The sequence below is a fragment of the Gobius niger genome, assembly GCF_951799975.1.
Source record: "Gobius niger genome assembly, chromosome: 5".
In the NCBI taxonomy this organism is placed as follows: Eukaryota; Metazoa; Chordata; class Actinopteri; order Gobiiformes; family Gobiidae; genus Gobius; species Gobius niger.
Window position 1 is genome coordinate 1,787,991 of NC_136856.1, and position 27,254 is coordinate 1,815,244.

At 41.4% G+C, this 27,254-nt stretch overlaps 1 long non-coding RNA gene across 1 annotated transcript in view; it reads left to right on the plus strand.

Moving 5' to 3' along the window:
* LOC306962939 overlaps positions 1–27,254 on the plus strand; it is a 935,443-nt gene that overhangs the window by 114,614 nt on the left and 793,575 nt on the right. The window lies entirely within an intron of this gene.

Consider the following 27,254-nt stretch of genomic DNA (forward strand, 5'->3'; position numbering starts at 1 on the left):
AAAGTATAGGCATATATATGATATATTGTACCTCTACCACTATGCAGTACTATTTTTGATCTCTGAGCGCTCACTTACAGGGATCTCTCCCCCGGCTTTAGAAACCGGGAGGTTTTCACAAAAATCCCAGAACACAGGCAGCGGTTCATGTGGGGGGTGAAGTTTTGTAACGTCTGATTCAATCAAGTCCAAAATAGACAAAGGGAGACAATAAAGATAAGACAGACTCACAATTTATAAAAAGTGGAGCTGAATGAAAAGAGGAAGTGTTTAAAGTGTAAACGCTGTGTTTGTTTTACTAAGGTACTAAGGGTCAGGTCATTGTTTTTCACATTCACATCATCATCAAGTATTAAAGTAAACCTGGAGTAAACGACCTCACTAAAGCAGAACCCGTTTCCTCTGGGGCGGATGAATATTAACCTGAAGAGCGATAAAGAGATAAAGAGAGGTCAAAACAACGAGGAAACACTAAACTCACTCTTCCATTATAAGCACGACCTACTTCTTCAGCCACGCTGCAGGGGAATAGGAAAACTTTTTAAATATACAAATATCACTTTCAAACTTGGGCTGTCGAGTACTCACATGAATATGAGGAAATAATGCATTGTGAGTTTTCTGTCATTTCATGTTTTCATATAAAAATAAGAACTTTTATGCTTAAAAACGTTTTTTTTTTTTTCAAGAAAATCGTAATAGTGGTTGGAGCCTGGTTTAAAGGAATGGTTTTATTTTGTTGATATATTTGTTATTATACTATATTGTGTCTCCCCCCCCAACATGATACTACAGACTTATTTATCAGCCCCATTAGACTGCTATAATATACAGTAATAAAAGTCATAGTTACCTAAATCACTACATCCGGGTTAGCAGAGATAAATGCTAAGTGCGCAGCAGCTACGCTAACCCAGGAAGTGCCGACTTTTTAATTTTTTAACTTCTATTTATGTATTTAATTTAACATCAATGCAAATTCATAGAATTTACTACAATATGCTCATTTTCAATCAAATTCATCTTACACATAGATGTAACATGTTCATGTTCAAATTAACAATCTATAAGACAAAACAACAACAACAAAAACACAGTCTGCTAATTCACAATAAGATTGTATTTTTCAAGAAGAGTGATGGAATTAATTAGTTTTTTATTATTTACATTCATTTTCTCAAGGGAGGCCAAATTAATGTTTAAATCAGATTCTTTCAAGTGGAACCATGAGGGTATTTTTTTGTGGATATAATGTTTTGCTAGTATCATAATTAAGTATATTATAAATGTTTCATCTGAAGTGAAGGTGGTATTATCAAAGGTCAGTAAAATATGATTTTTTTTGTCAATGTAATACTCTTACTAAATATTCTTGTGAGGTAGTTCTGTACATCAGACCAGAAAGTGGGAGGTTAAATCATAGATGCTTGAAGTGATATTTCTTTTACCGTCACTATAAGAAGAGAAGTCAGTGTTCAGAGCTGTGTTTTGTTGCTTCAGTAATTCTTCTCCTTCTGTACGAGCTCCAAACACGTCTCTCCACAGGTCCTGGATGTTCTGCAGAAGCTCCGCCTTGGTCCAGACGAGCCGTGAGTCGGTGTTTCTGGTAGTTTTCCACAAAGTGTGACCCGTGTTTGTTATCTGGAGTTATCTCGGGTGGAGCGTGTCAGTGAAGCTCAAACGTTTATAAATGTGTTTGTGAGCAGATAACATGCACAATCTGGAGCCTTTGACTGTTTATTGTTAATGACAGGGGTTCTCAACCTGTGGTCAGGGGTCACTGATAACACATGGGTGAAAACAGATCCTCAGGTGGAGGTTTTCACTTCTTTCTGCTGTTGCATTTTGCTTTTTAACTTCTTTGCCCCCGCCTGAACCGAGCACATTTTCAACTGTTTGGCTTTGCTCAAATCTAAAAGCTTCTTGGCAAAAATGTGACAAAAACGTCCACAAAAAAGTGATATAAAAGCGGTGAAAAAAAAAAAGTAAAAAAAGTGAGGACAACATGGCAACAACGCAAGGAAAAAGATCCAGATCAGTTGTGTTGGTCTTAGCTTTCAAATTAGATGTTACACTGGCCAATAGCTCTCGCCGAACAGGAGGAAATTAGCCGTTAGCATTATCCTGCTCAGTTTATTTTCCCTTTAGCTGTTAGCATTAACCGGCTCAGTGTATTTCTCTATAGCCATTAGCATTAGCCTACACAGTGTGTTTTCCCTTTAGCCATTAGCATTAGCCTGCACAGTGTGTTTCCCTATATCCATTAGCATTAGCCTGTTCAGTGTGTTTTCCCTTTAGCTGTTAGCATTAGCCGGCTCAGTGTATTTCTCTATAGCCATTAGCATTAGCCTACACAGTGTGTTTTCCCTTTAGCCATTAGCATTAGCCTCCACAGTGTGTTTTCCCTTTAGCCATTAGCATTAGCCTGCTCAGTGTATTTCTCTATAGCCATTAGCATTAGCCTACACAGTGTGTTTTCCCTTTAGCCATTAGCATTAGCCTCCACAGTGTGTTTTCCCTTTAGCCATTAGCATTAGCCTGCTCAGTGTATTTTCCCTATAGCCATTAGCATTAGCCTCCTCAATGTATTTTCCCTATAGCCATTAGCATTAGCCTGCTGAGTGTATTTCCCTATATCCATTAGCATTAGCCTGCTCAGTGTATTTTCCCTTTAGCCATTAACACTAGCCTGCTCAGTGTATTTACCCTTTAGCTGTTAGCATTAGCCTGCTCAGTGTATATCCCTATATCCATTAGCATTAGCCTGCTCAGTGTATTTTCCCTATAGCCATTAGCATTAGCCTGCTCAGTGTATTTTCCCTTTAGCCGTGAGCATTAGCCTGCTCAGTGTATTTTCCCTATAGCCATTAGCATTAGCCTGCTCAGTGTATTTACCCTTTAGCCGTTTGCATTAGCCTGCTCAGTGTATTTTCCCTTTAGCCATTAGCATTAGCCTGCTCAGTGTATTTCCCTATAGCCATTAGCATTAGCCTGCTCAGTGTATTTCCCTATAGCCATTAGCATTAGCCTGCTCAGTGTATTTACCCTTTAGCCGTTTGCATTAGCCTGCTCAGTGTATTTTCCCTTTAGCCATTAGCATTAGCCTGCTCAGTGTATTTCCCTATAGCCATTAGCATTAGCCTGCTCAGTGTATTTCCCTATAGCCATTAGCATTAGCCTACACAGTGAGTTTTCCCTTTAGCCATTAGCATTAGCCTGCTCAGTGTGTTTCCCTATAGCCATTAGCATTAGCCTGCTCAGTGTATTTTCCCTTCAGCCGTTAGCATTAGCCTGCTCAGTGTATTTTCCTTTCAGCCGTTAGCATTAGCCTGCTCAGTGTATTTTCCTTTCAGCCGTTAGCGTTAGGTTACCGTGGCGACCGTTTGACGACCATGTTACGGTTTTAGAAGCCGGGCCTGATAACGGGTCATCTCTGAGACAGTTTCTCCCGCTTTACCCAAATCTAAAAGCTTTTAGAGCTCACAGCCTATAGGTCAGAGGAACGCCTCATTTGAAAGCTAAGACCTACAAAACTGACTATGACTTTTGTGTCATGTTTTTGTCTCTTTTTAATCTTCTCCAGCACAGTTTTGATGCTCGTTTTCAGCTTTTGTGTCACTTTTTAGAAAGTTTGAAAGAGCTTCGTGCAGTTTGTGCCATATTTTATGTGTTACTACTTTTTATAACTGAGTAATTGTTTATGTTTTTAGGGAGTCCTGGGACAACAGATAAAAATAACCTCTTCTTTACAAAAATGTTCATTATGCACAATATCCCTGTCAAAGAAACTCATAGAGTAAATGAATAAAATATGTTTTAAAATTAACAAAACATTTTTTTTTAATATTGTACACAAAGTATTTCACCTCTTAGCCTTTAACCTCTTAACTCCCGCCTGAACCGAGAGCATTTTCTCCAGTTCAGCTTTACCCAAATCCTGTAGGTCAGTGTAACGCCTCATTTGAAAGCTAAGACCTACAAAACTAAATTGATCTTTTTCCTTACATCATCAGATTTTTTTTTTCATCACTTTTTTTGTTGGGCAGTGGTCTCATTTTTGTCAAATTTTCGTAAATTTTTTGTCATTTTTTTGTACATTTTTCGCCATTTTTTTCTCAATTTTTTCACATTTTCATCCTTGTTTTCGTCTCAGTTTTGTCGCTATTTTCACACCTTTTTTCCATAAGCTTTTGGATTGGGGTAAAGCTGGAGAAAATGTGCTCGGTTCAGGTGGGAGTTAAGAGGTTTTAACCGAGTGCATTTTCTCCGGTTCAGCTTTACCCAAAACTAAAAGCTTCTCGACTGGAGCTCACAGACAATAGGCCAGCGTGACGCCTCATTTGAAAGCTAAGACTACAAAACTGATCGAGCGTTGCCGTCACGTTTTTCACTTTCTTTTTCATCTCATTTTTGCGTTTTTGTCACATTTTGCTGCACTTTCATCACACTTTTTGTCACATTTTTGATTTTTTGTTGTGTTTTCATCTTTTGTGTTTGGCTAAAGTGAATCTGGAGAAGAAGCGCTCGGTTCAGGCGGGGGTGAAGAGGTTAAAACCAAAGCCTCTGTGGCCTTAAAGACGAGCTCAGGAAGTCGACTTTGTTTTTTTTCTGCTGCTCCACGTGAGCTGCTGTGTGCTCGCTCTGAGGGGCCTCTGAGGGGCCTCTCTGAGGGGCCCCTCTCTCTGTCAGGGATAAACTCTGAGATAAGAGGCCCGTGCCGTGAAGGGTCCTCAAACACACATGTCCCAGACGTGTCACCCACACCTGACATGGAGTCACGAGTCCCGCCCGGCAGCCTCTGTGCCCGGGCTGCAGGACAGACCGGGACACAGCTGCGTCTGGACAGTGTGAATACGTTTAGGAACCTCCTTCTCCTCATCGTCGCCCGTGACCAGGAGCGTCCGAGAGGGGCAGTGAGGAGGGAACCATCCGAAACCATCAAATTACAGCCTCTATGTCCCAACCCGAGCTCCTGACCCTTGACCTTTCATAGATACAGACGGCATCTCTGGAATCGCCCATATATGGTCATGTTTGAAAACAGTTAAGGGGGAAAACAATTTTGAAAAAATGTAAATTGTCTCTAATTATTCAAAAACTACTGTAACAAACGCTGAATTATGAATATATTTTCTACTAAATAATGATACAAAGACATGGGGAGGAGCAAAGTGGTTCAACAGCCCATAAATACATGAATAACGGAGAATGCTAACTTGATGCTACATGTTAGCATCGGGCTACTGCTAACGGTTAGCTAGCGCTGGCTACAACTGCCGTTTTTTCACTTCTACTGAACAATCTGCTGTGAGAAAATATCCAAATGGGCCCGATTTACACTTGACTTTATTTATGTGATAAATAAGTTCATATTCCACCATGGCTGAAAAGAGGAAAATGGTGTTTCTCTATAGATTCTATTTTCCCCCTTGGCGAAGCCACGCCCCCTTCTATGACGAGATGCCGTCTGTATCTATGGGGGTCATCTGTTGGATATCTCTATGCAGTTAGTGAACTAGGGCTTCAGAGCTATTTGTCCAAATGACAAAAATGTGACAAAAATTTGACCAAAAAAATGACAAAAACTTGACAAAAAATGTATGAAAAAGTGGCAAAAATGTCGCAAGAAATTGACAAAAAATGGACGAAAAATTGACAAAAAAATTACAAAAATGTGATAAAAATTTTACGAAAAAATCACAAAAACTTGGCAAAAAATGACAAAAATGTGACAAGAATGTGATAAAAAATTTACGAAAAAATTAGAGATTTCTTACAAAAACTGCATTTCTCCCAAAGAGTTGTGTTGGCCCCGCCCTCCACCTGACATTATGACATCATCACATTCTAAATCGTGAACGCCTCCTATACCTGCTGTTCTTCTTTAAGGTTATTGTCAGACTGCAGGCAAACAGAAGCACATGTCGCCCCCTACTGTATTACATATGCAACGACATAGTGTCCAAATAAAGACACCAGATGAGCATCACATTTCCCTTTATCCTTATTTTATCTCATCAGCTGTTTCATAAAACTACAGCTACAGTTTGCAAGTTTCTGATTCTCTTTCTTCCTCGTAGTGAATGTTGGACGGCTCGGACCTCTTTACGACTCTGCTCGTGCACTTTGCTTTTATCACTGACCGGCCCATACGTTTACAGACACGTTTCAATAATATGTAAAGTCCAGCTGTGTCCAGGGCTGTGCGTGAAGCCACTGTGACGTTTGGTAAAAGTTCTTGTAATTCCGGGAGTCTCTTGGAACACTTTGTCCTGAGCTCAGAACACCGTGCTGCTTTAATGGCTTCTACGTCATTTACGCCGTTTCCTGAGTTTACTCTTTAACACTGACACGTGACTGAGCTGCGGAAACGACAACATGGATTCGTCACTTTTATAAACTTTGTGCAGAATCTCATTACATATTTTTTTATTAAAGCAGTGCTAAGTAACTCCTGCCCCTAGAGGCCGTAAGCGCCACTGCAGGTGTCGTACATGTGGTGTTTTTTACTCATTCATGGTCAGTGAGAGCAAATACTACGCAAGCTAAAGAACAGGAGCTGTGAGGAGCCTCAGAGCTTTACGACTCTGCTCGTGCACTTTGCTTTCATCACTGACCGGTCCATACGTTTGCAGATACGTTTGAATAATATGTAAAGTCCAGCTGTGTCCAGGGCTCTGTGACGTTTGGTGAAAGTTCTTGTAATTCAAGGAGTCTCCTGGAACACTTTGTCCTGAGCTCAGAACACTGTGCTGCTTTAATCGCTTCAGATAAGGCAGAAACAAGGAGCTGAAGGAGGTCACATGACTGGACGCTCAAAATAGTGTAGTGTATAGTAATGCCTTATATTCTAGATACACTGTCTTATTCCTTTGAAGAACTACTTCACGTTACAAGTATTAAACATCTATGTGGAGCCTTAATTTGCTGATGAGCTTCATCCATGTGATGTGAACAAAACTACAGTCCAGTAAAAACCTTCCTTAACCCCTTAACCCCTTAACTTCTCCAGTTTGGCTTTGCCCCAGTCCAAAAGCTTCTGGAAAAAAGCTGTGAAAATAGCAACAAAACTGAGACGAAAACAAAGAAGGAAATGTGACAAAAAAGTGAGAAAACATTGACAAAAAAGTGACAAAACATTTATAAAAAAGTGGTAAAAATGTCACAAGAAATTGACAAAAAATGTGATAAAAAATGACAATAAAAATGTGACAAAAAATGACAAAAATGTGATAAAAATGACAATAAAAATTACAAAAAAATGACAAAAACTCGACAAAAAATGACAACAAAAATGTGACAAAAAATGACCAAAAAAAATAACAAAAAAGTTACAAAAATGAGTTGAATACCCAACAAAAAAATGATGTAAAAAAAATCTGATGAGGTGAGGAAAAAGATCCTCTCGGTTCAGGCGGGAGTTAAGAGGTTAAAGGCCCCACATGTGACGGTTTCTAGTTGTGGAATGAAACTGGTTTGATCCTAAACTCAATAGTGGAAAAGATACAGTGGGTTGCATAAGTATGCCCCCCCCCCCCTTTAAACTTTTCCACATTTTGCCATAAAGGCCAGATTTGTGCAGTGTATGATACTAGTTGTTCTGTGGACAGTTTCCCCCACCTGAGCTGTGTCTCTCTGCAGTTCCTCCAGGGTCATCACAGGCTTCTCTGTAACAGCTGTGGTCAGTCTGTCCTTGTTGGGTCAGTGAGTTTAGGAGGACGGCCGGGTCTGGGTAGGTTCTCAGTGATGTCAGACTCGTGTATTTAACTGGACACAGAGAGATGTTTCTATAACCTAACCCAGATTTATACTTCTCAGTACCTTCATCCTGGACCTGCCTGGTGTGTTCTTGGACTTCATGATGCTTCTGCTAACAGACCTGAGACCGTCACAGACCTGAGACCGTCACAGACCTGAGACCATCACAGACCTGAGACCATCACAGACCTGAGACCATCACAGACCTGAGACCATCACAGACCTGAGACCGTCACAGACCTGAGACCATCACAGACCTGAGACCATCACAGACCTGAGACCATCACAGGTATCTGAACATTAGAAACACACAGACTCTGACATGTGATCACTCAGAGATCATCAGGAAACTTCTGAAGGCCGTTGTTTCTTTAAAGGAAAGGGGGCGGGACTTCTGCTGTATTGTTTACCTTCACAGCCGCGTGTTCCCCGTCCCAGCTCCATGTTTTTGGCAGTGGTGTAAACAGCGCTGACCTGTGAGACCTCGGACCGGCTTTTATTTGCAGAGCAAACATTTCATTCAGAGAACAGGGAGGATCGATGAAGCGACGTCAGAGCAGGAGGTCGACACAGACGATGGGGCCTGAGCTCGTCCTGGTCCTGGTTGTTTCTCGTTTTTCCCGGGGCCGCACTGGGAGCAGGAGGCGACACAAAGCTCAGAAAACAAGTGTCAGTCTGAGCACTTTAGTGGTTTAGTGGCACAGCTGGAAGGACCGTCCTGTGGAGGTTACATGTTCGGGTTCACTCCTCACGTCTGTCACTTATCAGTCAATAGTAACGACAGTGCAGCGCTTTGAGATACTCGGGAACACAGGCTTGAAAAGTGCAATGCAACCTCTTAACCTCCACTTTATTAACCTCTTAACTCCCACTTTATTAACCGAGCGCATTTTCTCCAGTTCGGCTTTACTCAAATGTAGAGGGTGAAAACACAACTAAAAAAGTGACAAAAAAATCTACAAAAGATCGACATAAACGAGCCGGAAAAGCAATGGAAAAAAGTAAGTAACAGTAAAAAACAGTTTTGTAGGTCTGAGCAATCTGGGTATTTCTGACGTTTCCCCCAGTTACGCCGTCGGCCATATTGGCATCGTGGAAGCTGTTCATTTAATTCCTATGAGTGACTGCAGCAAACTCACAGGCTGGTGTTTATTGTCCGGTTTCACCAAAGAAAATCACATAAACTGAGGTGTTTCTGAGCTTGTTCTTACAGATGTGCATTTACTTTACTTTTTTAAATTTATTTATTTTTATTTAGCCTTTATTTAACCAGGCTAGTCCCATTGAGATCTTGAGAGACCTGGCCAAGATGGGCAGCAACACTTGGTTTCCATACATTTACACATACACATAAACATACACAACATTAGTTAAAACATTCACACAGCGATGATCTGGACTGGACTGACATCACAAGAGACTTGAAACTATTCAAAGAAATAAGGTCCGTGATTTTGAAGTCCTTCTGCAGGAGGTTCCACGTAAATGGAGCCGAATAACTGAAAGCATCTTTCCCAGTTCAGTCGCACAACAGGCACAACATAGTGAAGGCGTCATTAGAACGAAGACTACGCTGACTCTGCTTCACTTTTAAAAGACAAGATAAATAAGAAGGCACCTTCCAAGAAGCGCCTTGTGAATAAAAACATACCAATGAGAAAGTGGACGAGCCTGAAGTCCAACCCAATTCACTTTAGAGAATAACAAACAGTGGTGAGTAAGAGGTGGACAGTTGAAGCGCAGAGCCCCATGACACACACTGATACAAACTGTCCAACAACCCAAGACACTGTACAGGAGCTTCATATACAACACATCGCCATAGTCAAGAACAGGCAGAAATGTGGCTTCCACCAACCTCTTCTTCACAGTCAAAGAAAAGCAAGACTTATTTCTATAGTAAAACCCCAGTAACACTCTCAACTTTTTAGTTACATTTGGAATATGCAGGCCTGTGTAATCGGCTTCACAGACCTGTAATAGAGGTTTTGGTCTGAACGGTGAAGCCAGTGCCGACTATAGCGAGGCAAGAATGCTCGTTTCATGGCATTTATATCATTTCTGATGCTCCTTCATCATAAACACATTATTAGCAGATGTTTCGTGGCCGTTAGACGTGAACCCGACTCACAATTAGCTGAACAAACTGAAAATGTGTCAATGTTTGGATCAGAAGCCACTTTTATTTGTTCATTTTCTTATTATCCATTTCATTGCTGACTCTAACCAGGCTTTGACTTCATCTAAATGAGGTCGATGGTCGACAACAGCTGGAAACATCTGCATTGTTCATAATCTGCGATGTTCGAGGCTAAATGCTAACGCTACAGGAAATATAAACTGATCAAACACAGAGTTGTAAAGGTTTCCCAGAGCAGCCGGTTTAATAACTGTTTCCGGAGGTCGTTTCGCCGTCTGTGCTTCTGTGTTTCGTTTATAAAGCGTCAAATATAAAAACTACAAAACCTCAAAGCTGCTTTAGAGTCAAGAGGAACTGCCTTACTAACCTTGTATCAATAGGCTCAAAGAAGCTTTCAGATTTGGGTAAAGCCAAACTAATTTTACCCTTAGCGTCTCAGATGAATATATGAAGAGTACGAGTGGGTTTTGTGTTTGGTTTCCACATGTGCACACATTCCAAAAAAAACATAAACAATGTACAATATAACAAACCATAAACAAGTAAACATGTATGACTTGTAAGTATTACCTCTTTTCCCCTTCAGTCTGGGAGCTAAAATCAAGTGCCATGTTCCTCTCCACACATTTAAACACATTTAAAGACTGTGGCTGATCAAAGAGCCATCAAAGTCCATAATGCATCCTGCAAATACCATATGTTAGCACAGTAAATGCTATATCTATATATCATCACAGTACATGCTATATCTATACATCATCCTGTATTATAATGACTTGATTCAGAAATCCCCTTATTCTGTCTTGATCTATTTTATGCACAACTTTATTTTCTGCATTTCCCTCTTCTTCTCTTCTCTTCTCTTCTCTTCTCTTCTCTTCTCTTCTCTTCTCTTCTCTTCTCTTCTCTTCTCTTCTCTTCTCTTCTCTTCTCTTCTCTTCTCTTCTCTTCTCTTCTCTTCTCTTCTCTTCTCTTCTCTTCTCTTTTTTCTTTCTCTATGTTCGTTTTGTTTTGGTTCTCCGTCTCCCTCCTGGCCTTTAAACATGTGAATATGTGTTTTACAAGTACACACGTACCTCTGCAGTACTTTTGTAATTACATTTCGGTTGAATAAAAAAATGTTAAAACATTTAAACACTTCCTGACTCTGCCCACAGGAAGTGATGCCATCGGACAGGAAGTACTTTTTTCCCGTTTTCCGAAAAATGTGACAATAAAGCAACACAAGACCAACAAAAAATGTAATGGAAATGTGGCGAAACCAAGACAAAAAAGCAACGAAAAACATGGGGAAAAAAACCCTACGAAAACACACAAAAAAAACATAAAAAAACACACAAAAAACATGCAAAAAAACAAAAACACGGTAAAAAAAACAAAAAAAACAAAAAAACGTGACAAAAAAAACATGACAAAAAAAACATGACAAAAACAAAAATAAAATAAAAACATTTTAGTCACAGTTTTAGTCTCATGAGAAACTTTTCCTTTAGTTTTAGTCCAATTTTAGTCACAAAAATATCACTTTGACTAAAATTAAGACTAAATATTTTAGTCGACGAAATTAACACTGCTTGGCCTATAGGCTGTAAGCTCCAGTCCAGAAGCTTTTAGTTTTGGGTAAAGCCGGATTATAGGAAATGCTCTCAGTGAGTGATTAAAGTGTCAAACATACAGTCAGTTCCTTTAAGTTTCACCCACTTAATAAGACGACATTATTGCTTTGACAAAATCTAAAAACGTGTTGATCCCTCACACTTTGTTTAGGATCTGTGTTATTTCCATGGTCTCCTTTAAAACACTAGTTTCCATCAGAACAAATCTCTCTTCCTTTCCTCCATCCTCCTCCCACAGGAAGTACTTCAAAATATTGTTACGTTCACTACAACTCTCAAGTAAACTAATAATCATGCACAAAGACCAGACAGGTACACATGAACTCGTCTAAGCTCAGATCTGCGTATGGAAAAGCGTGGCCTGTTCCTTTAAGGCAGACCCAGATGAGACCGGTTTAAACTGAACCTTTGTGCTGTTGTTTGTCTTGGACGATCCTGACGTCTGTGTTTTTGCTTCGTACAAACCGACCGGTGTCACTGCCCTGAGCCTGGGTCACTGTGGGTCATTTATTACAGGGAGTTTCCCACTGGAGAAATGTCCAACACTCACAGAGGAGAGACGTTTGTTTACCTCTTAAGCCCCGCCTTAACCAAGTGCATTTTCATGTTAAGACCTCGAGGTATGTTCTAAGTTACAATACAAAAATCTTAAAGGTGCATTGTGCAACCTTTTCCATTTGTTTTGCAGGTTTTATGGTGAACAGTTGATCCTGGAGCGTCACGGAGGCCACTGTGCACCTTTAACCTCTTATCCCCCACTTTAACCCGAGCACATTTCCCCTGTTCGGCTCCACCCAAATCTAGAAAAAGAAAAAAAAAGCATCAAAATAGCTTAAAAAACGACAGCTAAAAAAGAGCGACAATAACGAGTCGGAAAAGCAACATGAGGCGTTACACTGTCCTATTTCAGGACGGCCCAGTTGTTCCCAGCTTCATGTGGAGATCTTCACATTGTGGATCTTTCACTAAGACTCTGATGTGGCTCTTTAGGCCTGACAGAAGGGCCTGATTACGTGAGCCGCATTCACGCGTCCGACGGAAACACGCCATGTTTCTCGTTTGTTTATGAGCGAAAATGTTTGGTTTGCTCTGTCCTGAACCGAGCACATTTCCTCCAGTTTGGCTTTACCCCAATCCAAAAGCTTCTGGGAAAAAGCTGTGAAAATAGCAACAAAACTGAGACGAAAACAATGATGGAAATGTGACAAAAAAGTGAGAAAACATTGACAAAAAAGCCGCGAAAAATTGATGAAAAAGTGGCAAAAATGTGACAAAAATGCCACAAGAAATTGACAAAAATGTGACAAAAATGTGACGAAAAATGACAAAAATGGGAGAAAAAAATGACAAAAATCTGATTAAAAAAATGTCACAAAAAATTGACAAAAAAATGACCAAAAAATGACAAAAATGTGACAAAAAAATGACAAAAATGCGATAAAATTTGACAAAAAAATGACAAAAAAATGACAAAAATGTGACAAAAAAATGACAAAAATGTGACAAAAAAATGACAAAAATCTGATGACGTGAGGAAAAAGATCCTCTCGGTCCAGGCGGGAGTTAAGAGGTTAACAAGTTCAGTGGGAGAGGAACAGATTCTCTCTTACAAAAACAAAACAACTAAGTGACGATGTTTGACAAGTCTGGAGGCATTATCTCTGTATAGAAGTAGAAGTTTTTAGATTTGGGTAAAGCCGAACTGGAGAACATGCGCTCAGTAAAATAATAATAGTGTTTTCTAACGATATTCTGTCTCTAAGTGAAACGTCTCTTATTTTGAACACAGCCAGAATACTGTAAACTGAACCTTTGTGCTGTTCCTGACGTCTGTTCGGTGTCACTGCCCTGAGTCTGGGTCACTGTGGGTCATTTATTACAGTGTGTGTGAGTTTCGCACCAGGCTGGAGGAGTAACCTATTGCACATGTTTTTACCACTAGCCTACCCAGACACGAGGAGAACATGCAAACACCCCCTCATGAAGACTCGAAGGTTCTAGATTTGATGTAAATGTATTTTTGGTGAAGCTGAACCTTGTCTTTGGGGCGTTAGCTCAGCGCTAATGTCGCCTTTGTTTGCTATGGGAGATGCTAACGGCGCTAACCTGCATGTGTTTGAACGGACTAACAGCAACGCTCCGAATGTTTAGTTAAAGCGAGGAGGGGGGAGTCCAGCTGGGAATCGAACCCGGGACCTTCTAATCACTGCGCCACCGTGCTCCAGAGTAAAGACGACAGCTCAACCCCTTAACTCCCACCTGAACCGAGCACATTTTCTCCAGTTTGGCTTTACCCCAATCCAAAAGCTTCTGGGAAAAAGCTGAACAAAACTGAGATGAAAACAATGATGGAAATGTGACAAAAAAGTGACGAAAAATGGATGAAAAAAAAGACTAAAAAATGACAAAAATTAAAAAAAAAATGACAAAAATGTGACAAAATGTGACAAAAAAATGACAAAAATGTGCCCAAAGAATGATACAAATTTGATGAAAATTGTACGAAAAAATGTAAAAAATGTAAAAAAAAATGACAAAAATGTGACAAAAATTTTATAAAATGTAAAAAAAAAATTACAAAAATGTGATAAAAATGATAAAAATTTGATAAAAAAAGATGAAAAAATGACTAAAATGTGACAAAAATTATAAAAAAAATTACAAAAATTTGATAAAAAATTTGACAAAAAAATACAAATATTTGACAAAAAAAGACAAAAATGTGACGAAAAAGGATGAAAAAGTAGCAAAAATGTCACAAAAAATTGACCAAAAAAAAAAAGATACAAATTTGATAAAAAATTGACGAAAAAATTGACGAAAAAATTACAAAAATGTGATAAAAATTTGACCAAAAAAAATACAAATATTTTACAAAAAAATGACAAAAATGTGACAAAAAATTGATTAAAAAATGGACGAAAAAATGACAAAAATGTGATGAAAATGTGACAAAAAAATGATACAAATTTGATTAAAAAAATACAAATATTTTTTAAAAAAATGACAAAAAATGTGACAAAAAATTAATTAAAAAATGACCAAAAAAATGACTAAAATGTAACAAAAAATGACCCAAAAAAAAGCATCAGCATTTAGCCTCTCCCTCTCTCCTCTATAGCTCCAAAACAGGTCAAGATAGAAGCTACCAAGCTCTTCCACGTTTTCCCTATTTAAATATGGTTACGTGAAGTGTTCCACTACAAAGTATAATTACACACAATTAATGAGTTGAATACCCAACAAAACAAATGTGATGACCTGAGGGAAAAGATCCTCTCGGTTCAGGCGGGAGTTAAGAGGTTAAAAACCTTTATCTCTTCATGAACCTCTTTTCGTCTGAGAGCAACAGTGACGCCTCACATGTGAAGAGGTTAAACGCCGGTGCTTTTGAATGTGACGTCCTTATCTTTGGTACAGGATGTTCTTCATAAACCGCACCGACCACTTGGCTCAGGTTTTATCTGCAGAACAAACAGGAGGTCGACACACACACGATGAGGTTCTTTAGGTTTGCTCCCGTCCTCACGTTCAAACCCCACAGTCAGCCGCAGTGCCTCTCTCTGACACCAGGGGGCACAACAACACCAGCCATCACACGCACCTTTCAAAGTCAAACCCACGATCAGCCGCGTCCTTCTGAACATGTGGCCCAATAAAAGCCTTTTAGATCCACGATGGAGGACCATAAATGTGAGATATGGAACAAATAATAACACTGTGAAAAGGTTTGGGTTTTTACTCACACTTTTATGACAAAGATCCACAGATGTTCAGCCTCTTATAACATCCTGGAAATGTGGAAAACCTCTTAATCTCTCAGTACAGCTTTACCCAAAACTAAAAGCTGCCTGACTGGAGCCTATAAGCTTCATTTGAAAGCTAAGACCTAAACAACCTAAACAGATCTTTTTCCTCATTGTGAACATCACTTTAAAGAAAAGACGAAAAAAGTCACATTTTAGTCTTATTTTTTTCCACAATTGAAATGCTTTATTTTCTGGGGGGTGAGACATGCAGAGGCAGACTGTCCTGTGAGCAGACACCGCCCTCTTCTGGTCGTGCTGAACTCTCGCACCCGCAGGTTTGTCCACATATAGAGTCAAATCAGACAAACTCTTTGCATCTTTCATTTCTGTGACAGCAACTCTGAAAAGTGCTTATAAACTCAAGTAACATGTTCATTTCGAGGCTCCCTCATTGTTTGAATTAAAACATAAATAAATCAGGTTTGCCTTTAACCCTAGAACATCATTACCGGGTGGTTTTCACCCGAGCAAATCCAATCTGTGATGATCCTGATCTGAGTTCCTCTGAGTGTCCTGGGTCTCTGTCTTGGACGTCTCTGATGGCCTGGGTATTTCTCCTACAGCCTCATGTTTCCATAGTGATGAAGGTCGGGGAGGGTTAGTGCATTTATTTGTTTCTTTGCTCCTGTGTCTCTGGCCTCACAGTAAGTGAGGAACACACAGTTATTTATATTTAGTGTCTCTATCTCTCTATATGACCCGCACAAACAGGAGGACCCACATATCCCCTATTTTAAAACAGCTTCATTGGCTGCCAGTGTCTTTTAGGATCAAGTTTAAAGTTCTGGTTCTAGCCTTCAGAGCCGTGCATGGTCAGGCTCCTTCTTATCTCAGTGCTCTGGTCCAGCCTTACACCCTGTGAGGCTCTGAGGTCTGAGGATCAGGCTCCGTCTTATCTCAGTGGTCTGGTCCAGCCTTACACCCTGTGAGGCTCTGAGGTCTGAGGATCAGGCTCCTTCTTATATCAGTGCTCTGGTCCAGCCTTACTCCCCTGTGAGGCTCTGAGGTCTGTGGATCAGGCTCCTTCTTATCTCAGTGCTCTGGTCCGGCCTTACACCCTGTGAGGCTCTGAGGTCTGAGGATCAGGCTCCTCCTTATCTCAGTGCTCTGGTCCAGCCTGACACCCCTGTGAGGCTCTGAGGTCTGTGGATCAGAACCTGCTAAAGGTTCCACGTACGAGTTTTCGCACTAGAGGCTTCCGATCCTCCCAGGCTCTGGAATGATCTTCCGCCCTCTTTGCTCTATTGACTCTGTTGATTCTTTCAAATGCGAACTTAAGACACATCTATTTGTTCAAGCTTTTAATTAGCTACTTTTGGGCTGCTATGATTTCTGTGTTGTTTTGACCCCTTTTTATATTGTATGTAACTTCTGCTTTTAACTGTGTTGTGAAGCACTTTGTGGCCTCTGCCTGTGAAAGGTGCTGTATAAATAAAGATTACTTACTTACTTACTACTATCCTGAAGGACACGGAGCTTCACCAGAGAAGTCTCACACATCCAGGAACGACTGGACCAAAAAACAGCTTTACATCTTCAAATTTTTGTTTTTCTTGTTCCGAAATTCCAAAATTCATTTTTCTCTGGTCTCATGATGCTTTTCTTTCATTTTATTCGACATGACACAGTTTCATATAAAAGAACATTTAGTACAAGTTCTTTTATCGGGTGTTTTATCTCGGGTAAAAATCACCTGCATTAGTGACGGGTTTATGGATTTGAGCCATAGAGTTCTAGCGTTAAGGGAGGTTCATTTGTGAAGCACAGTTCCCTCACAAAGAGGTTAACGGTGACATAAAATAACAAAAGGGCAGATAAAACATTTACAATAATCAATGAATAGCACTGAGAGAGACAGACTGAACCTGCAGCGTCACAAACATCAGCACCGACATTAATCCCTCCAGCTCCAATCGTTCAGGAAGATGTTTTTGATTAATCTTCTTTGTCCGCCCTGTCTCACACCACAGAATAAACAGAAAACCACACACTGTGAACCATGACAAACATCCAGGTACTTTATTATTGGGTTATTAGTTACTTTTTAATTGGCAAATTAACAACAGCACTTTTCATCAAAACTGTCCTTTTTAGGGAAAAGTGGAGGAAATCCCAGTTCTTTAAGGCGACATTTGTACCAGTTTGAAGTATTTAACCTCTTAACTCCCGCCTGAACCGAGAGCATTTTCTCCAGTTCAGCTTTACCCAAATCCTGTAGGCCAGTGCAACACCTCATTTGAAAGCTAAGATCTACAAAACTCATCTAAATGGATCTTTTTCCTCACGTCGTCAGATTTTTTTCAATCTTTTTTGGGGGGGGGTTTTCAACTCATTTTTGTAACTTTTTTGTTACAATTTGTCATTTTTTTTGGTCTTTTTTTGTTCATTTTTTTGTCACATTTTTTTTAGTCAATTTTTATTATTTTTTTGTCAATTTTTTGTCATTTTTGTGTGTGTTTTTTTGGTCTTTTTTGTCATTTTTTTTAGTCAATTTTTAGTATTTTTTTTGCTTTTTTGTCATTTTTTGTCACATTTTTGTCATTTTTTTGCCACATTTTTTTGTCACATTTTTTTGTCACATTTTTGTCATTTTTGTGTGTGTTTTTTTGGTCTTTTTTTGGTCATTTTTTAGTCAATTTTTTGTTATTTTTTTGTCATTTTTTTGTCACATTTTTGTCATTTTTTTGTCATTTTTAGTCATTTTTTGTCATATTTTTAGTCTTTTTTTTGCTTTTTTTGTCATTTTTTGTCACATTTTTTGTCATTTTTTTGTCACATTTTTTTGTCACATTTTTGTCATTTTTGTGTGTGTTTTTTTGGTCTTTTTTTGGTCATTTTTTAGTCAATTTTTTGTCATTTTTGTGTGTGTTTTTTTTGCTTTTTTGTCATTTTTTGTCACATTTTTGTGATTTTTTAGTAATTTTTTAGTAATTTTTTGTCATATTTTTAGTCTTTTTTTTGCTTTTTTTTGTCATTTTTTGTAACATTTTTGTAACATTTTTGTCACATTTTTTGTCATTTTTTGTCACATTTTTTTGTCACATTTTTGTCATTTTTTGTCACTCTTTGTCAAAGTTTTCTCACTTTTTTGTCACATCTTCATCATTGTTTTCGTCTCAGTTCTGTCGCTATTTTCTCACCTTTTTTCCAGAGGCTTTTGGATTGGGGTAAAGCCAAACTGGAGTAAATGTGCTCGGTTCAGGTGGGAGTTAAGAGGTTAATTACACTCACTTCATAAATGTAACTGTGAAATACATTTATCAACTTTAATTAAGGATATTTCAAAGCTACAAAGGCAACATTTCTCTGCCCGGTTTCTCAGACTCAGGTCAGTTTCTCTCGGCTCCTCACGTTGTCAGAGTCACAGGTTTGTTTGCAGCTGGAACTGGGGCAGATGTTCCAGTAAACCAGATCCCGCCTCATTCATTCATATTTAAATTCAAGAGTTCAGATGACATATATTTTGAAAACCTCTGGCCTCGCTCCCTGGCTGTTGTGACGGATCCGTTTTCCTTCTGTCCGCTCGTCCCCATCAGACTAATGACATTTATGAACTGTCAGGCTGATGTAAACAAAGCTGAGGCGAAACCCTTCAGCCCGAGGCGTCTGCATGACAGTGATGTCATCAGGAACATAAACATGGTAAACACGGAGCTGTCAGAGGCTGCACGCTCAGCTCTCATGTTCACTGGGAGGACATGGACATGGACATGGACATGGACATGGACATGGACATGGACATGGTCATGGACATGGACATGGACATGGACATGGACATGGACATGGTCATGGACATGGTCATGGACATGGACATGGACATGGACATGGACATGGACATGGACATGGACAGAGCGGTTCCTTTAATGAGGAACATGTGACGTGAGAACAAGAACCAAGTCCACTCCTTTCCACTAAAACATGGATTAGTTTATTCTCTGGAGCTCAAAGCACTTCATTAGTTTTCCCTCTAGTTTCCTCTGGGGGAGACGTCTGGACCACCACCATCATTCATGCCTATTGTACATGTTTTTTGTGGCATGGGGAAACTGGGAAACTGGGTCAAAGTGAAAGAATAAACATCAGACACACACAGCTGTACATGTGATGTTGTTTCATTGTTCTGCAGAGAGTTACAAACGAGAGGCGAAATGACTCTTGTTTCTTAGTAAAAGTTATAACAACACATTATGCACAAGATTATAAATGTGATAAAAAAGTATACTATAGCATAAATACTTTGGTTTCTATTTTACACAACACCATCAGGCTGAATGTTTGCCAGTGTTCACAGGGTTTTAGCGCGTGTGGAAGTGCTGCTGTTCACAGGAGCTGTTAGCCATGTTGATCAAAAACACCCAGAGTAGTTTTTTAGCTTCATTCACGAAGTTCTAACCATCCTCCTGAATCCTGCTCTCTGAAGATCCGCCCTCTGAGGCTCCGCCCTCTGAGGCTCCGCCCTCTGCTGGTGAACCACAGACAGTTGTGTCGTCAGAGCGGAATAGAAGAGCTCGACGTCTGTGATGTAATGTCTTAATTCTGTGCTTACGGCCTGATTTTAATTTGTAAAACAGCTTTTAGCACATTTTCAAAAAAAAGGAAGTGCCGAGGCGTCCGCGCTGCCCCTGCAGAGAAAACAAACCCCCCTGAGCGTCTGAACAGACGTCATGTTTGTGAAGAAGGAGCTCTTTCTAACCTACTCTGGACACGCCTGTTCTTTTTTCTTACCTAACGATAATGTCACGGAGAAAAGCTACAAGGACTTTATTGAATCTTCCTAAAGAAGAGGCCGCTCGACAGAAGTTGTTTTTTCTCTCCGGGATTCGGCGACTTTCACCAAAACAGTGTTTTTCTGTGACGTCTCTGATGGAAGTTTGTGAAGCTTCACCAGAACCAAAGTGGATTCACTTTTAGAACCAACGCCCATAATGTAAACACCTGATGGAGAAATAAAATATGTATTAATTCTCTGATATATAATCTCAGAGTTTCTTTTTCCATATTCCTCTGCAGCGTCTCACCTTAAATGAAGCAAATGACCCTTTTTTTAACCAAGTTTTCCATAACGTTACATCCTCATCAAGAGTAAGTGCACCCCCTGCTGGTGTTTTGTAAAACTACATCATCAAACATAAGAGTATTTTCCTAAACACTGAATAATCAGATTGAATTAAAGTCAGGTCCCTGAACCTGCACCGAGAGAACAGCTTTTTTATCCTGCGGTGATAAATCACGATCACAGGAAACGCCGCGGGATTTGGACAATAATGTGCGGCGTTAACTCCGCGGAGACGGAGAGAGACAGATGCTGGAAACACTCACTGATTTATTATCGTTTAGTGATAAACCAACGGGGTCTGAGGCTCAGGGACGTGATGTGGGAGGAGGATGGAGGAAATGAAGAGATTTGCTCTGATGGAAACCAGTGGGTTAGAGGAGACCATGGAAATAACACAGATCCTAATCCTGATCAACGGAAACAGAAGCATTAAAGTCGCAAAGTGTGATCAGCACATACTGTCGTCTTATTAAGTGGGTGAAACTTAAAGGAACTGACTGTATGTTTGACACTTTAATCACTCACTGAGAGCATTTCCTACAATCCGGCTTTACCCAAAACTAAAAGCTTTTGGACTGGAGCTTACAGCCTATAGGCCAAGCCAGTCTGATTTGTGAGCTAAGACCTTTTGTGTGTTTTTTTTCTTTTTCATGTTTTTTGCGGGTTTTTTTGTGGTTTTTTTTTTTTTCATTTGTGTTTTTTTTTTGCCGTGTTTGTTGTGTTCACAGGGTTTTTTGTCTGGGTTTTTTTTTGTTTGTTTTCGTTTTTTTCCTGTGTTTTCATAGTTTTTTGTTGTCGTTTTTGTTGCTTTTTCATCTTTTTTCCATCGCTTTTTTGTCTTGGTTCTGCCACATTCCCATTACGTTTTTGTTGCTTTATTGTCACATTTTTATTTTGTCGTGTTTTTTTTTCTTTTGTGTTTTTTTTCCCGTGTTTTTTTTTTTTTTTGTGTGTTTTTTTTTTTTATCATGTTTTTTTTTTTTGGGGGGGGGGGGGGGGGGTTCCCTTGTTTTTGTAGGTTTTTTTGGTCATGTTTTTGTTGCTTTCCCATCTTTTTTTCCGTTGCTTTTTTGTGTTGGTTTAGCCACATTCCCATTACGTTTTTGTCGGTCTTTTGTTGCTTTATTACCACATTTTTGTTGCGTTTTCATCCTTGTTTTCGTCGCTATATTGACACTTTTGTCGAGCTTTTAGATTTGGGTGAAGCCAAACTGGAGAAATGTGCTTCAGGTTCAGCGGGGCCTGTTTCGGTTTTAACATCTCCATTCATTTGTTCATAAAATATAAAAACAAATGTATTTTTATGTGTTTTCCGTCCGTTTTCTCTGTGTCCTGGAGCGCCTGAAAGCACTAATGTCCTGTCAGTCCAAACCCAGGGCCGCTGCAGGCTGTTTGTCCCGACCACAGATCATTACGGCGCTCGCCCTGTGCAAATGTTCACTTCATTGAACACATATTTATTTACGTTTATCGGAGAAAAGTCACAGCACGATCATCACGTTCAGGATTCTCCAACTCAAATAAACAGATCTGGACCGTGTAGCTTTATGTAAACAGGTGTCAAGGCCAAAACTAGAGGAAAGAAGCTGCTACAGGAGGAACTATGAAGGTAAGCTACATGCTAATATTGTGCTAACAGCTGCTAAATGCTAACATCGACAAAATCATCTTTTCAAAAGCGGTCATGAATTATCTAATCTGGAATGATTAGGGCTTCTTGTAGGGGGCGTTATCCACTCAGTGCCAAGTTACTTTATACATACAAAACCAAGACACCACAACAGTGTTTCCTTAACTTTGCAAAAGGAGTGAAACAGCGCCCCCAAATTGACACTGGTGGCCAAAAACTGTACTGCATCTATATTTACCATTGAGAATGAATGGGAGAGTTAGCATTGACCAGATGCGGCACAAAAGTTGGTCACTCTCTGCATTAGTACCAGGAGGAGTTTGAAATCCGCGCAGTAATATCTTCACTTTACTGCACGGACACCAAACTACTCCTGGTATTATTACGCCTTACAATATAGTCCCCCTTTTATCCGCTTAGAAAATACACAGTGTTTAATTTTGCGTAATTATACTTTATCGTGTAACACTTCACGTATCCATCTCCCTCTCTCCTTCTGTCTCCTTCTCCTCTCCTCCTCTCTTTCCTCTCTCTCCTCCTCTCCCTCTCCTCTCTCCTCCTTCTCTCCCTCTCTCTCCTCTCTCCTCTTCTCCTCTTCTCCCTCTCTCTCTCTCCCTCTCTCTCCTCCTCTCTCTCTCTCTCTCCTCTCCTCTCCTCTCCTCTCTCTCCTCTCTCCCTCTCTCCCTCTCTCTCCTCTCTCCTCTCTCTCTCTCCTCTCTCTCTCTCCTCCTCTCCTCTCTCCTCTCTCTCTCCTCCTCTCCTCTCTCCCTCTCTCCCTCTCTCCTCCTCTCCTCTCTCCTCTCTCTCCTCTCTCTCCTCCTCTCTCTCTCTCCTCCTCTCCTCTCTCTCCTCTCTCTCCTCTCTCCCTCTCTCCTCTCTCTCCTCCTCTCTCTCTCCTCCTCTCCTCTCTCTCCTCCTCTCCCTCTCTCCTCTCTCTCCTCCTCTCTCTCTCTCCTCCTCTCCCTCTCTCCTCCTCTCCTCTCTCCCTCTCTCCTCTCTCTCCTCCTCTCTCTCTCTCCTCCTCTCCTCTCTCTCTCTCCCTCTCTCCTCTCCTCTCTCCCTCTCTCCTCTTTCTCCTCCTCTCTCCTCCTCTCTCCTCTCCCTCTCTCCTCTCTCTCTCTCTCTCCTCCTCTCCCTCTCCTCCTCCTTCTCTCCCTCTCCTTCTCTCCTCTCTCCCTCTCTCCTTCTCTCCCTCTCCTCTCTCCCTCTCTCCTCCTTCTCTCCCTCTCCTTCTCTCCTCTCTCCCTCTCTCCTCTCTCTCTCTCCTCCTCTCTCTCCTCCTCCTCCTTTCTCCTCTCTCCCTCTCTCTCCTCCTCCTCCTCTCTCCCTCTCTCTCCTCTCTCTCCTCCTCTCTCTCTCTCCTCCTCTCCTCTCTCCCTCTCTCCCTCTCTCCTCCTCTCCTCTCTCTCTCTCTCTCTCCTCTCTCCCCTCTCCTCCTCTCTCTCTCTCCTCCTCTCCCTCTCTCCTCCTCTCCTCTCTCCCTCTCTCCTCTCTCTCCTCCTCTCTCTCTCTCCTCCTCTCCTCTCTCTCTCTCCCTCTCTCCTCTCCCTCTCTCCTCTTTCTCCTCCTCTCTCCTCCTCTCTCCTCTCCCTCTCTCCTCTCTCTCTCTCTCTCCTCCTCTCCCTCTCTCCTCCCCCTCTCTCCTCCTCTCCCTCTCCTCCTCCTTCTCTCCCTCTCCTTCTCTCCTCTCTCCCTCTCTCCTCTCTCTCTCCTCCTCTCCCTCTCCTCCTCCTTCTCTCCCTCTCCTTCTCTCCTCTCTCCCTCTCTCCTTCTCTCCCTCTCCTCTCTCCCTCTCTCCTCCTTCTCTCCCTCTCCGTCTCTCCTCTCTCTCTCTCCTCCTCTCTCTCCTCCTCCTCCTCTCTCCTCTCTCCCTCTCTCTCCTCCTCTCTCCTCTCCCTCTCTCTCCTCCTCCTCCTCTCTCCTCTCTCCCTCTCTCCTCCTCTCCTCTCTCTCTCTCTCTCCTCTCTCCCCTCTCCTCCTCTCTCTCTCTCCTCCTCTCCCTCTCTCCTCCTCTCCTCTCTCCCTCTCTCCTCTCTCTCCTCCTCTCTCTCTCTCCTCCTCTCCTCTCTCTCTCTCCCTCTCTCCTCTCCCTCTCTCCTCTTTCTCCTCCTCTCTCCTCTCCCTCTCTCCTCTCTCTCTCTCTCCTCCTCTCCCTCTCTCCTCCCCCTCTCTCCTCCTCTCCCTCTCCTCCTCCTTCTCTCCCTCTCCTTCTCTCCCTCTCCTCTCTCTCCTCCTCTCCCTCTCTCCTTCTCTCCCTCTCCTCTCTCCCTCTCTCCTCCTTCTCTCCCTCTCCTTCTCTCCTCTCTCCCTCTCTCCTCTCTCTCTCTCCTCCTCTCTCTCCTCCTCCTCCTCTCTCCTCTCTCCCTCTCTCTCCTCCTCTCTCCTCTCCCTCTCTCTCCTCCTCCTCCTCTCTCCTCTCTCCCTCTCTCTCTCCTCTCTCTCCTCTCCCTCTCTCTCCTCCTCCTCCTCTCTCCTCTCTCCCTCTCTCCTCCTCTCCTCTCTCCTCCTCTCCCTCTCTCCTCCCTCTCCTCCTCCCTCTCTCCCTCTCTCCTGATAAACTACCCACAGATCCGTTTGCTGCGTGTGCTGCGGCGCTGACCTTGAGCGCTCGCCGCCGTCTTGTCGTACAGCTTACACTCCGCCCGGCGCCAGCTGGAGGTGTCACCGTGGAGAAATGAAGCGCACCTCGTCTTGTTTATGGTTATGCGGAGCAGATGGCGCCGACACGACAGGAATTTGTTATCGCAGATTTAAAACACCTCTGCATCACAAACTTCACGGCTTTGCATGATGTTTCCGGAAAAACAGATTTAAAGTTACGCCGCGGCTCGGCTGCTCCTTCAGAGAAAACACAGTCGTTAATTCAACATCAGTCAAAGCGGGAGGAGAAGAGCAGGTGCCGAACATCACCGAACATCACGCTCTGCTCTCAGGGAGGAGTAACAAACAGCTCCTACATCGTATAACTGTTCAGGAACAAACAATACGATCAACAAAAGCATCTGCAGCCAAATGTGGCACCAACCAAAGAGCTGGGTCGTGAACATGAGGATCAGTGAAGGTCCAGTGACTCCTGTGAACCTTCAGGAGGTGGAGGTGGGAGGGGCTTGTCCAGGCTCTTCCTGTAGAGAGTGAAGGACCTTCTGAAGGAGCCTTCCCATGAGGATTAGTGGCAGTGGGAAGGAGAAGAAGGAGGAATTTGTTTGGGAAAAGGGCCCTGGCTCCAACAGGAGAACCTGCAAAGCCCTCAAAGAAAGCGTGAACTCTGATGATCTACCTGAGAGGCTGCATTGTTGCATCACTAAATCTATGAAGACATGATTACATAATTAATACTAAAACTGTTAAAAAATACTACACTAAAAGGCCATATGTGACCAATCATGGAAAGTAGGGACACATGTTGGCCTCGTTCACAGATCAACGTGTCTCCAAACTTTCCAACGATGTCCCTCATGGAAACCTGATCATATTTGGACCAGTTTGTAGACACTTGCATTGAGGCTGTCAATGAGGGTTGAAGTGAGTAAACAGCTTTTAAAGAAAGCTCTCACCTCGCTCTGCAGCTGGGGGACAATAGGGCTCATTTACATCTCATTTACATAAGCCACACCCCCATCTTGCACAAATGAAGTTGGTTAAATAGTGAATATTCCTCCTCTCACATATGCAGATTGCAGAATTTGCTGTATATCATAAACACACACACACACACACACACACACACACACACGGTCTCCGCGGGCGCCGTACGTGCATTCATTCCGACTTATTATCTTAACAGCAGGTTTCTGACATAAATATGCGTCAGATTTTCACAAAACAAGCAGCATTTTGCAGCCTGTGATCCAGTGTGTTTTCCACGTATGTGTGTCTGTGTGTGTCTGTGTGAGTCTGCGTTACGTCCTGGAGAGAGCGTGAGGGATGGACACGCCCGTCCCGTTCATTTTGGACAGAATTAAAGACTGCGGGGAAAAGAAAGCACTTCACGAACGCACCACATCACAAGAGAAAAGAAATAGGCCGAAAATGGCACACAGGCTGACAGAGCAGGACAGGGCGGAGCTACACAGTCGGGTGTAGAGGGAGGGAGGGGGCCGGGAGGACGGAGCCCCGCCCAGGGCTGAGTGTGAGGCGAGACGTCAGAGATCAACTCAAACACAAAATCCACCGGAGTAAAAAGAGACTAAACTTACTGTTGAAGCTGTTTTTAATGATGAAGCTTTTGGCCACAGTGTGGTCCTGTCCTGGAGCAAAGCGGCGTCTCTGTCCCGCTGTCCCGCTGTCCCACTGTCCCGCTGTCCCGCTGTCCCGCTGTCCCACTGTCCCGCTGTCCCGCTGTCCCGCTGTCGCTGCTTTGCTCCAAGCTCTTCATGAGGAAGCGGCGCCGCATAATCCGTGATGAATAAAGCAAAGCCACGCCCCTTTTTACTGCACGCTCCCAAATCTCCCTAAACAAGACACTTTGAACCTTTTAACCTCTTACCACCCGCCTGAACCAAATGCATTCTGTCCTCTTTGGCTATTGTATAGACCTGTGTAACACCTCATTTGAAAGCTAAGACCCACAAAACGGACCTTTTTCCTTGCGTTGTTGCTGTGTTGTCACCTTTTTTATGTTTTTTTTTTCTTTTTTGTCACATTTTTGTTGAATTTTTGTCATTGTTTTGTTGAGTTTTTGTTGAACTTTTGTTACATTTTTGTTAATTTTTTGTTAAATTTTTGTTAATTTTTTGTCATTTTTTTGTTGAATTTTTGTCATTTTTTTGTTGAATTTTTGTAAATTTTTTGTAAATTTTTAGTACATTTTTAGTAAATTTTTTGTAAAATTTTTGTCATTTTTTGTTGATTTTTTGTTGGATTTTTGTCATTTTTTTGTTAAATTTGTGTCATTTTTTTGTTAAATCTGTGTCATTTTTTTGTTGAGTTTTTGTTGGATTTTTGTCACATTTTGGTCACATTTTTGTTAAATTTTTGTTAAATTTTTGTCATTTTTTTGTTTAATTTTTGTCACTTTTTGTAATTTTTTTGTAAAATTTTTGTCGATTTTTTGTTACATTTTTGTCATTTTTTTGGTTGAATTTAGTCATTTTTTTGTTGAGTTTTTGTTGAATTTTTGTCACATTTTTGTCATTTTTTTGTTGAATTTTTGTCATTTTTTTGTTAAATTTTTGTTAAATTTTTTGTCATTTTTTTGTTGAATTTTTGTCACATTTTTGTCACATTTTTGTCACATTTTTGTTGC